We start from the raw sequence: 13701 nt of genomic DNA, 5'->3' as shown, positions 1-13701 counted from the left end.
ATCAAATTTATACAGGTCCAGCTTGTGTGGTTGCGGCTGGGACTGTGGTTGGTTGCCAAAGAGGTGAAGAGAATGGCTAGACTCGCCCTCAATGTTTTCATTGAAAGCATATGCCTCCGAGTGTTCCTCGGACTTGCCCTTTGTGAGTGTGTCAGCTAAGGTCTTGAGCAACTGCAGTACTGAGTCCAACTTTTGTTCAAGGTTGTCGATCTTCTCATTAGCCATAGCTTGAGCTCTGGTTTGTACCATGCACTGATCTGATGCACTTAAAATTTGGGACCACCCGAAATTTTTTACGCTAAGCAGTTTATGGTACCACCTTGCTCAGCTCGTCGACCTGATTCTTATGGCCTAAGTCGACCTGATTTTTTATTTTTTTATTTTTTTATTTTTACACTCCAAAAGAAGTTTTACTCCTCGCTTAGGAATATTGTAGTAGCTGAATCCCAGAAAAGTCAATTCTGCCCAATGTCCTGCGAGTATCATGCCCAGGCATAGGGGCCCACACAAACAGTCTAATCTGTCGGCTAACCCACAACTGCAGAGTATGAGTAAGAATGTGGCAGTGATCGAACCCATGCTGCTAGATCTGAATGGCAGATCTGATTGTGGCGACTGCTACAAAACCCAACGGTTAGATCTGAATGGCGGGTATGATAGATCTGAATGGCAAAATTGATTGTTGCGGTTGCGACAGAACCCCACCTGCTAGATCTGATCTGGCAAAGATGATGCGTGATCTCGAGAGAGACAAGGGAATTATGGTCTTAAGGAGTGTCTGACAGTAGTACTCGACCCAATCTTTCAAGGCACTAACCAAGGAGGATTAATCGTACCCTTAGCCGTACAACCTGACTACCCTATCGTACGCGCGAGTAATCTCCCCGAGTGCTGTTCTCGGTGTACTGTAGCAGCAAGACAGCCAATGGTTTATCTATGGCGAGGTTTCAAGAGAGCCTAGGGGGCTTCCGATATACCCAGAGGGTACTTGGAAGACAGTCCATGCGCGGTTCTGTCTAATGCGCTACTACTTGAAGGGGTACCCACATGGGTTACAAGGGAGTCCAGTAAGCGTGACCACCTCTTGTATTTCCTGCATGCATGCCTCCCCAAATTCGTAGGTTTATGCGCTCAACGACAGATCCCGTGGTTTAAAGACGTCAGTTAACGTCTCTAGCCAATTTTTTCTTTTTTTGCTACAAATGGAGATCCCACCGGCCCTGGAACCTGGCTCTAATACCACTTGTTATGCTCTTGACTTGCGAAAAGATACTAGAATACCAAATATGCGAAGAAATATGCCTAGAACACAGAACAATAAGAAATAACAACAAGTATTTTATTAATTAGAAAGGAAAGCAATGTTCACTTGCCTCTTTAAGGGGCAACCTCCAATAGAGCTGGGCTCAATTACAAAATAAGACACGACACTCATCGAGGGGAGTCTCTATCCTTTATATAGGATTCATACATGTAATACCATGGGTCAATACCATGGTTCTTATTAATACCAGCTATCTAATACCATGGCCCATTTGCAACTGACTGTGGTCCCTTCTTTAAATGCGGTTCAGCCACTTACAATTATTAATATGGGCTTTATTGACTCTTTACTTAACTATAACTATGACTCGACCCTATTACATAAATAAGGGGGTTAGGGTTGGACCCTAACACTTATCTTCTCTTCAAGAAACAAGGGAATCCGGAGAATAAACTGCATCCTCCCTCAATATTAGCAACAAGGGAATCCAGAGACTAAACTTCCTCAACCCTAAATATAAACAACAAGGGCATCCAGAGACTAAACCTCCTCAACCCTTAATATAAACAACAAGGGCATCCAAAGACTAAACTACCTCAGCCTTCAATATCAACAACAAGGGCATCTAGAGACTAAACCGCCTCAACCCTCAATATGAGCAACAAGGGTCGAGACAATTTGATACTTGCCTATCCCATCACGTTGTACAACACATACACATACACATTGTGCAACACAACACATACACCTACTCCTACACCTAGTGTACAACACAATACATGTGTGTACACATCATTCAATACAACGAACACACATGTTGCAACATAACGACTACACAATACACATAACACAGTACCACATATACACAACACAACATGTATGACAAGCACACAATGCCACATGTACATAGCACTACCTGCACAACATGTACACAACACCACATGTACATAGCACTACCTGCATAACATGTACATAACACCACACCACCTGCACAATGTGTACACAACCCCACATGTACACAACACCACCTACACAACTATACACATCACCACATGTACATAATGCCACATGCACGACGTGTACACAGCACCACCTACACAAAACACCACATGTAAAACATGTACACAACACCACATGCACACAAAACCACATGTACAATTATGCACACAGCACCACATGTAAAACATGCACACAACACATGTACATAGCACCACATATACAACATGTACACAACACCATATGTACACAACAACACATGTACAACATGCACACAACACCATATGTACGCAACACTGCATATACAACATGTACACAACACCACATATGCAACATGTACACAATACCAGTACTACACATTCAGAGACCACATCGTGTCTACCAAGCATCCTTTCTTCTAGTTTCTTTCCACTATCCATTCCTATCCCAACATGTCATAGATTGCACTTCTTTCATTCTGATGATGTATCCCTTAGTATAACTTGTCCATAGCATAAATATAGGCATAGTATAAGCACATAATATAAATTCTTAAATGATACTAACCTCATAGACATGTCAAGGATACTCTTCCCACTTGATTCCTCATAAACCAGGAACCTCTTCATGCCATTCACCTACATAAGAAATAATCCCTCCAAAAGCATGATCCCTGATGATCTTGTTAGACAATGGCATACACACATACATTTATACATATAAACATTAGCATAAAACAATTATGATCCCTAATGACCTTGTAAGTTAATGGCATACATATAATATATATATAATTAGCATAAAACAATCATGATCCTTGACGACCCTGTCAGACAATGGCATACATTCATACATGTATACATATATAGAAATCAATATAATCATGATCACAACATAATTACCATATATCATAAGTTCAATGTTAAGATAACTCCCTTTATCCGTACACAACATGCACAACATTGAGAACAACAATTCCCAACATAGCCAAGGCCTCTGCCACCTCAAATCCATTTACTTTACTTCTTCATATTACCTTTCTCGTGACTATCTTGCCACTGTCCATTTACCCCAATGGGCCCAACCAATCCAGCCCACTATCATATCCTTTCCTTCAGGTGCCCTTATACATGCATTAGGATTCATCCAGGTCTTACATTACCTATTGAGTTTCATTCATCTCTCCCCGATCTCCATTAACTTTCCTCTTCCCTAATCAATTCCCAAGACCCTCAAAACATAAAAGGCAAGAAAAAGAAACAAACAAGAAGAAAACCATGAAAAACCAACAGCAATAGGACACCACAAACAAAGTGGCATGGCCATGCACTAGACATGAACAAAATTGAAAATCAAGTGCAAACAAATCACTAGACACTGAAAGCATAAGATTAGCAGCAAACACCATGACTCAACCCCTTGGGTTCCCAATGCTTCCAAGGGAAATCTCAACCAAAGCCTTCTTCAATATTTCATGGCAGTCTCTTTTGCCATGCAATTCTCTACATCATACTGTCATAAATACATAATTGCCAATGAATAAATAAATATAACATACCAGTTACTTTACCTTGTTGTGCCAGGAACACTTCCTTATAACTGAACACGTACATATATCTTCTCTCAAGGGACTCCAATTCCTTGACGAATCCACCATAACTTGAAACCAATCATTATACCTGTCAAATACATGTTCATGAAATAGCACACATCCACATAATGTCATACAAAATCAAGGTTAAGAAGACTTCTTGTATTCATGCAAAGCACTCATTCATTTGGAATTGTGGTTTCCAAACTGAATGCTTGTATGAAGGACATAGGAGCAACTCCTAGGAGGACACATTTTCTTTTACTAATATTGACTCTTGTACAAGTTTTGGTGTTGATAAATTAGGGAGTTGGTGCTGACAAAAGTAGGGAGTTAGTGTTGATAAATTAGGGAGTTGGTGCTAATAAATCAAAGAGATGATGCCTCCTTTCAGTTGGTGCTAATAAACCAAGCATTTGGTGCTTCCTTCGTTGGTAAATTTGATTGTACTCTTTATATATATTAATAAAAGAATTTTGTGATTTTCTCTCGCTTTGTGCTTCCACATAAAAATCCCTGTGCTTCACAAATTTATGTGCTTTGTTTTATATTTTTCATGTATTTACAAGTTTTTGAAGTTAAAAATTGTTAATATTGATTCACACCCCACACTATTGTTGAATATTCCAACATTAGCTCCTTCCTTTTAAGACCATTGGTCCTACCATTAATAACTTGTCAATTGAGTTTGCGTTATGATGCATTTTTATAACTAATTGAGGATTAAATCTAAATTGGAACCTTGGATTAGATGGTAATTTCAACTTCTCTTATAGTCTTCCTCATCAAAAGACAAACTATGATATATGACAAAGCAAGAATCGATAACACTAAGATAAAGTATGTATGGTATTGATATGATATCAATGTACGATGACGGTAAATAATCACATAAAAAATGGCTATGAAGTATTCTCCTTTGGGCATCAAGTTATTTATCATATTAAAATTATTTTGAAATTTATTCAAATGTCAAAATGCATGTATAAATTTAAATGATTTTTTTTAACATAGGATAATGTTAAATCTAGTTTATTCCAGTTCTAAGTAGTGTGGAATTTATGAGCATGCCAAAATTTATGCATCCTTGTATGATTATGCTTAGCGAATGATAAGCACATAGGCACACCATAGGATATGCTTAATTGCAGGTTATTGTTTGCATCATGTGTGAGACCCATAGTTTATGGTATATATTGTACATGAGACATGAACATATATTGTGATGTCTATTGTACGTGAGACAAGAATGCATGCCATGATATGTGTTATACATGATGTGAGATAGTACGTTATGATGTGTATTGCATATGATACAAAATTTTGTTCATGCATATGACATTTAGGTGTCAAATAGACATTGGTATCTTGAGCCCCTCAATGAACAAGTTTTACACACACTATGGCCAAAACATCCTATGACCAAGATTTTGATAATCGAATTTTAACACTGCATGAGAGTGTCTCTTTCTTCAATATGACATGTAATGCAATCAATAATTATGAACTTGCCACTTACATAGCTTTTCTACATTTATCTTCTTAAAGTCCATATGATTTCACAACACACACAACCTATAATAAGGCCATTGATTCTAAAACTAAATAGAAGTATCTCTATCATTTAAATATGAAATGGAATACCAACACTAATCGTTGATATACATCTTACAAATCTTCTATACTTCTCTGTTTGTAGAGTGTATTGTGATTTTATAACACATGCAAGTATCAATAAAATTTAAAGGGAAAAAAATAATTTTATGTTGAAAGATATATTTTTATACAACTTTTCAATGATGAAAAATTGCAAAAACTAATTGTATTTCAATTAAAATGGAACTAAGTATACCCTTCATTAAAAGTGTTAAGTGAAATCTTGATTTTTTAATTTTTACCATGTTCAACTTCTGAGATATGTTTGAATTCCTTGGAAGTCTTATATGGGGTTTAAGTTTTATCAATTCATATATACATTATGGTTTAGTGGTAGGGATGAGGCTTAGCCATAGATACAACTTAGGTTTAAACCTCAACAAGAGTAGAGCCATGTGTGTGGTTTCCTCGCATAAAAGGAAATTCACAAATCTCTAATAATCCAAATAGGTATGCCGACATTAATCATGTGTTTTATTATCATTTTATCAAAAAAATCCAATCCCAAAAATTATAATCAATTCTCAACAAATAAAGTATGCTTGGAAATGTGTGAAAGAAGATGTTTGACCTCCTTAAATTGGTTTTCTTAGAAAAAAGAAGAAGAAGAAAGAAAAAAAGAAAATGGTCACATATCTTTAACAATCCAAATCGATAAAAGCTTAACCCAAACGCTCATAATCAATCCTTCGTAAATAAAATATACTTAGAAAAATATGGCCTTTAAAAGTGGTTTTTTCGCACAAAATAAATGAAAATGTTATCTTTATTATTTATAGGAAAAAACTTATAAGGATTTGAAGGCCCGCAATCCTCCTTTCCCATGCTTTCAAATAATTTTGTATTATTATTTGTTTATGTCATACCATTCCAATAACTAAATATCTTAGATTTAATGAGTAAAGAACATGAATATAAAATTTGGAAATAATATTGAATTTTTTGAAGTTTTGGTTTTAACCTAATCATATTCAGGGAGCAATATTGATGAGTGTGTTCATCGTTGTTTTGATGCGATTATCTATTTACATGTTAATGGTTTAATATTTAGTTGAGTTTACTCGATAATAAAATTATTGGACAATAAACATTATTTTATTTATAACCTATAACCTTAAGATTAAAGGAAATACTCTCTACCATATCCTCTTGATTGAAGCTAGCATTTCCCTGTTGAAATATTGTCTATGTTTAAGTATCTAATGTATAAGAAGAAGCTTTACAACATGGAAGACAAGAAGTTCCCCAAACTTTCTTCTAACGCTAGCCAAAAACGCCACCTCTGGCTCAAGAGAGGTTGGCATAAGGATGTCCAGTCTTGGTTCCACATTGGGGGATAAAGGAGGGGATCATCTTAGAGAATAAAGATAATATTAACAGTACTATTACGTCCAAATTGAGGGATAAGTTGTGGGATAATAAGGAGTTTGACGGAAAAATGAAGCAATGGTATTATAAGGTTGTGATTAACCCCATTATTGCTAATTAGAATTATATTTCTATCTTGACTAGTGCTACGAAGAAAATGAACATTGTGAAGATAAAAACTAATTTTTATGAACTTCGAAGCGAAACCAGGTGTTAGTCTATTCCCAAAACACTTTGGGATGAAAGAGTTGTCACCTTGTGATACTAAGAATGTTGAAGATGAAAAATAATCTCTCTTGGATTACCTGACTCTTACTTACACCCGTTCTCATTTCCAAAACATTTGCCACACTACCAACCTTCTTGACTTGTTAAGTCAACAAAACTATAGTAGTCTAGGAACGCTTCTCTCTTCTTCTTTATCATAGAAATAAATTATTAAAAAGTCTCAATTAATCTCTTTCTAAAAGTCCCATAAATAATATTGGTTTTAGTGGATATTAATATCATCAGAATCACTTAAAAAAATAAAAAAAAAATAATTTTTTTTTTTTTTTTTTTTTTAACTGAAACGGTTGTATATTTTATTGATATGTTAGAAATAGAAAGGGACTTTGCCTAGGCAGCCCTGCTTACATGATTGAAATCCTGCTTTTGCTTCCTTTAGAAAGGAGCTGTTCACAAATGATGATATAGAATTTCCCCATTTACATTTAAGATTCCTTTGTTGAGAGTGCTGCCCAAGTTCGCCATACAATCTGCTTCCTTGTTGGAGTTTCTGAGTATATGATAAAATTTGCATGAGTCAAAACTCTGAAGAACCGTCTTCAGTCTATCCAATATTTTGTTGAGCCCTACATTGTTAAAGTATTCCTCTCTGATTAGTTTTTTGATTAAAATTTCTGAATCTCCGAAGACTTGAATATCTTTGGCACCTTTCTCTCTTGCAATGTGACATGCCTTTAGCAGCCCCAGAATCTCCGCTTGGTTGTTTGTTTTCTCTCCGAGACCCCATGCAAAGGATACAGTGGGGAGCCCTTCCACAAAGTAGATAATACCGCCTGCACCTGCTGCTCCAGGGTTCCCTTTGGACGCTCCATCGAAGAAGATGGTAGTTACATTTTGCGCCCTCCACCAACTTTGAAAGATGTCATCAGTCTCTCTTTTTCTCCATTCCAGGTCTGCTATCAGTGGTGAGGTTCTATAATTTCGTGGCAGCGGATCTATAGCAAGCCACCTTTTTTCTTCTGGCCTGAGAAGGGGGTCTTCTTTGTTGTATTGCTGTTGAGCCGCTTCCAACAGAAGGGCCTTAGCTTTTGCTGCAACCTGATGCAGGGAATACTGCGTTTCTTTAAAGATCTGTTGATTTCTGGTTAACCACAGTTGCCAACAAACAAACTTTGGCAACGCTATCCATATCCTGCGCCAAAATGACTTGGGGAAGATGCCTTTGGGGTAGCTAGCACACCAAGTCGCGAACAGCTCCGAGACTGAGGTTTGCTGTGGGAGAATGATCTGAAACTCATCAAGAAGGAGTCCCCACACCTTCTTGGCAAAGGCGCATTCAAGAAACAAATGCTGGGCAGTTTCTGACTGACATCTACAGAGAGCGCATCTATAGGGCCCTTCATACTTTCTTTTTGTCAGATTGTCCCCTGTCAATAACTTGTTGTGTACCAAGGTCCAGAAGAAAAAGTTAATTTTTGGTAGCGCTAATGGCTCCCAAATCTGCTTCCAAAAGGCTGGAGTATGTTGGCTGTTCCTTTTTCCCTGAAGAGACTTATATCCCTCTGCTGAGGTGTATTTTCCAGACTTTCCCCAGCCCCATCGATCCTTTTTGAATCTGCTGTCTGGGGTGGCGTCTTCTAACAGGTTCTCAAGCTGGATCTGTTGATCCTTTAGGCGCTCAGGGACTCCGTGGAAGTCCCATTTTAGCCATTCTCCACGTTCATCCCAGCTTGCCAGATCATATACTCTGTTGACTCCTGCTCTTTCCAGCCAATTTCTTAGCTCTGCAATATCCTCTCTTTCCGCCAGCGGATCTTTCCCCATAATTCGATCCTTCCATATCTGCGTGGACTTGCCGTTTCCGGGTATTCTGTACATGTGGTTTTTGAAGAATTCGCTGCTCTTGCAACATAGCCTCCATACCTGCGAGCTGGCCGCTGTAGACTGTATTTGCATTTTCCTTATCGCTTCTTTGTCTGAGTATTTAGACTGTAATATTATGCTGATAGGATGTGAGGGTTCGCTTACAATTTTCCACAGCAGTTTGCCGCCCAGCGATTTGTTGATAAAGGAGGGGTCCCTTATTTGAAGACCACCCTCATCTATTGGCCTCTTGACCGTTTCCCATTTAACTAAATGCAACTTTCTTTCGTTTCCTTTCCCGCCTTGCCATAGGAAGTTCCTGATCAGGGTTGCTATCTGGTCCGTGACAAATTTGGGGGCGAGGAGAAATGCTGATTGATATATGGGAAGAGCTGACAGCTGCGTTTTTATAAGAATGGATTTGCCTCCTTTTGTTAACCAATAACCGCCCCAATTTGAGATTTTGGATTTAATTTTGCTAATTATATGAGACCAAAAACATCTCTTGTTTGCTCCAGAGGAAATGGGAAGGCCAAGATATCTGAAACTGTCCCACTTGGCCTGGCCTTTGAACCCGAGTATCCTCGAAATGTTGGAGATCTCTTGCTGATCCGCATTCCAACTGTATATTTCACTTTTGCTCTCATTGATAAGAGCTCCAGTAACCCTGCAGTAACTTTTCAGTACATTGTCAAATGCTTTCGCTATTCTGGTGGAAACACCTCCGAGGAGCAGAGAATCATCCGCGAAGAGAGCATGATTTAAGGGTGTTGAAGCCTCGGAAGGTTTGAGACCCGGTAGGGAGCCAGCGGATTTTTCAACTGCTAACTTCCTGCTTAGAGAGTCTGCCATGAGAATATACAGGAAGGGGGAGAGAGGGCAACCCTGCCTAATGCCCCTTTGAGCTTGGAAGAAGTTGGTGGGACGTCCATTGACAAGAGGGGCAATCCACGGGGTTTCTATGCATGCTTTGATAAGCTGGACAAAGTGCTGAGAGAAACCAAAAGAGAGCAGGACTTTACATAGAAACAAACGATTTACTCTATCGAATGCATTTGCCATATCGAGTTTGATCAACATACCTTTCTCGCCCCGTTGTTTGCTTGAGTGAATAGTTTCCTGGACCTGAATGACGTTGTCCATAATATATCTGCCTTCCACAAATCCGCCTTGGTTGCTGGAGATCAGCTTTTTGAGCAAAGGCTTGAGTCGATTTGCTAGGAGCTTGGCTATGATTTTGTAAGAAGCGTTACACAACGATATTGGCCTGAATCTTGCAAAGGTTTCTGGATTGGATTCCTTTGGGATTAAAGCTAGGAAGGTGGATTTGATACCTCCTCCTATTTTAGCTTTTATCATAAATCCTTTGATCATTTTGAGGAGGTCAGTTTTGATAACTTCCCAGCAAGATTGATAAAAATGGATAGAGAATCCATCGGGCCCAGGGGCCTTATCGGCTTCCATTGACCAGATCACTTGGATGACCTCCTCGGTTGTAATAGGTCTGCATAGGACTGTATTTTCTTCATCATTGACAAGCTGGGGAATATTAGAAAGAAAGTCATTGATTTCCCCCTCTTCAGCTTGAGTTCCAATATTATATAAATTCCTAAAATGTGCCTCAGCTGCGACTTTCACCTGGTCAAACCCTTTACAAACCTGTCCCTCCATGGTTTTAATTTCCGCTATATGGTTCCGGGATAGTCTAGCTCTGTATTGTTTGTGGAAATAAGAAGTATTCCGGTCCCCTGCCTTTAGCCATAAGCTCCTAGACTTTAATCTCCAATACTCTTCTTCAACTCGGAAGGCTTGATAGGTAGAGCGTTGTGTTTTGACTTCCTCCTCCAGAAGTTCCGCTGTTATATCTTTATTCTCCATATCCATTTGCATTGTGTGCAACCTCTGAGTTGTTTCTTTCCTTTGGTTGGTTGGATTGGGTGCAGGCTTTTTAATCCACTCCTTCAGCGCCTGTTTTGTTGCCTTCATCTTCTGCTCCCATATGTAGCTGGGGGAACCTATAATGGGCTTGTCCCATGCATCTTTCACTGTTTCGAAAAAACCCGGCTTCTCAATCCACAGGGGGCTGAATCGGAAGGGAATGGGTCCCAAATCTTCCTCGTCCTCTAAAAGCAGCTGTATTGGCTTATGGTCCGAGGTCAATTTGGGCAAAATTTTGGAGCTGGCGATCTTTTTGTTCATCAAGAGTCCGCTTTGGATCAAAAATCTGTCCAGCCGGGCAGAGATTTGTTCCGTCCCGACCCGATTATTCGTCCATGTATAGAGCCCATGTACTGGAGGGAAGTCTAAGAGATCCCAGTTCTGTACGATCTCCTCCACCGTGGCCAGCATGGGATCTCTTGAACTGGAGCCTCCCCTCTTTTCCTTTGGCTTCAGAACAATATTTAAATCTCCCGCAATGATAATATTGTTTGGGGACTGCTGTTCTAGGTAAGTTGTTAAAGAATACCAGCATTCTCTTTTTTCTGCATAATTTACCGGAACATATAAATTGAAGAGAGAGACATTCAACTTACTTACTTTGTGCGTCAAATCTGTGTGGATCCAGTGTTGAGTTTCATGGTATTTATTGAGCTGAAATGTGCTATCTGACCAAAGAGTGGCCAATCCTCTGGAGGTTCCCCTTGCGCTTACTGCCTTGCCTGTATTTTTGTTCCATTTTAGTCTACTGGTTTCTAGAAGGGAATGCCCTTCAATTTTGGTCTCTTGGAGCATGAGGATGTCTGAGGGTTCAGCTTTAAGAAGATCCTTTACTGCTTCTAGTTTTGCAGGGCTCCCCAACCCTCTACAGTTCCAAGAGACAAATTTCATTATTTACCTGTTGAGGGGGTGGGACCTCCCTTGGAAGGTCTCGGCCTGTTGTTCCGCCCAATGGACATTTCTATGGTTGCTTGGCTCCCTTGGGTTTTAAGTCTCTCGGCCTCTTCTTCTCTCTTTTCTTTCCGGGATTTCCTGCTAGCTCTTTTGGTAGGACGCTCATAGGCTTCATCTTCTGATGTCTCTGAACTTTCCATTGCTTTTTTCCTTGTTATATCTGCATATGAAGGGTTGGGCGAACTGCCCTGAGTAGCTTCGACCTGCTTTTCTTTCTCACTTTCTTTGCTTGGAGGGGGGCTTTCTACATGCACCAGGTCTTCATGCTCCAGATCTGTTGGGTTGATCTGAGCGCTTGATGTCCCTTGTACGTTTGCCTCCTCTTCTTGGATGATTTTGGAGCTGCTTGGCATCCCTGTTTCCTCTTCCTGGTTGGGTTTTGTGCTGCTTGTCGTCCCTGTTATCCTTCCTTTGCTAGGGCCTTTTTTTGGATTTGTTGTTTTCTGAACTAGGGTCCATTGTTCCTCTTTTTGTCTGTCTGTTTGCTCTTCTGCCTTCTTCTTACAGTGCTTCGCGAAGTGTCCATGTTCGTGGCAGTGTCTACATTTGAACGGAAGCTGTTCATAGTCCAGTTCTTGAATGTGCTCCCAGCCTGCTACTGTAAGTTTGATTGCTTCCGGTAACCCCTCCTCCAGATCGACTTCAACACATATTCGAGCGCATGAATACTGATCTTTTCTTACAGCTCTGTCAATGTATTTACCCAATGCATTGCCGATGTTTTCAAGGGATTTTTGGTTCCAGCAGTGGAGAGGCAAGTGGGGAAGTCTCACCCATACCGGAACTGCTGAGGGGACGTCCTGGGTAGGGTCGAAGTCTGGGGACCATTTATTCAGGTACAGGCCTTGCGGTCCCATAAAATATGGCCCATTTCTGAATATTAGGCTTCTGTCTTCCGGATTATCGAACACAAAGACGAAGTATCCTTTCCCGACGAAGTAGCTTTTCACTCCCTCCTTGATCAGGGGGCTCCAGTTTCTCTGAGCCCAATCTTCTACTGACTTTGGTGAAGGCCAGAGGCCTGTAAACTGTCCAATAAGACCTCTCTCTGCCAGGTTTAGAGCTGCTTTACACGTCTCTTCCTCTGAAAGGGCGACTGTGGGGATCTTATCCATCCTCTTGATGAACTTTTGCTGGGCCATCGATGGGGCTCTCTTCGAGCAGGCTTCGATCATTGCTTTGAATGCTAGGACCTCCGCAGGGGGGGAAGCGCCCCCATTGGAGTCCATATTCTCCGTTAAAGGGCTCCTCAATCAGAACGCAGGGTCGCAGCAGCCTCTGAGGCGCAGATCTGCGGAAGAGCAGGAGGGAGCAGGCCCTCTGCAGCAGCCAGGGACCGGACGGCCAACAACGCAGCGTCGGCTAGGTCAGGGCCGCAGCGAGAGAGAAGTCGGCATTCAAAAGTGCATTTTAGACCAAAAAAAAAAAATAAAAAATTATTAAATTAATATTAAAATAAGATTGAAATAATTATTAAATTATTATTTAAAAAAATACTAAAAAAATGACTAGTTAGTCTCCCATAAAAGAATCACCAATTACCTTTCAGGAAAAAAAACACTTTTAAGCGCACAATAAAATCATACCCTAAAACCTAATCATATTAACATATCAACCCTCCAATATAAAAAACAGGATAGCAACTACTTATATTGTCATTTATAAAACATTAAGACAAAAAAACCAAAAAAAACATTACATGGGCTAAAACTAACCATAAAACACTAAACATAGAACAAGACACAGCATATTAGAATTTTTTCAAAATGTATAATTGCATGTAAATACAACACTTACAAAAGCCACATCATAAGTGTCACGTCACATCAAAATATTTGTTAAAACATTAATTTTCATTATTATG

Source organism: Pinus tabuliformis, chromosome 1_1 (genome assembly GCF_031772625.1).
Source record: "Pinus tabuliformis cultivar Carrire ecotype Pingquan chromosome 1_1, CPIR1, whole genome shotgun sequence".
Lineage (NCBI taxonomy): Eukaryota > Viridiplantae > Streptophyta > Pinopsida > Pinales > Pinaceae > Pinus > Pinus tabuliformis.
Note: the sequence above shows the minus strand (reverse complement) of the source record.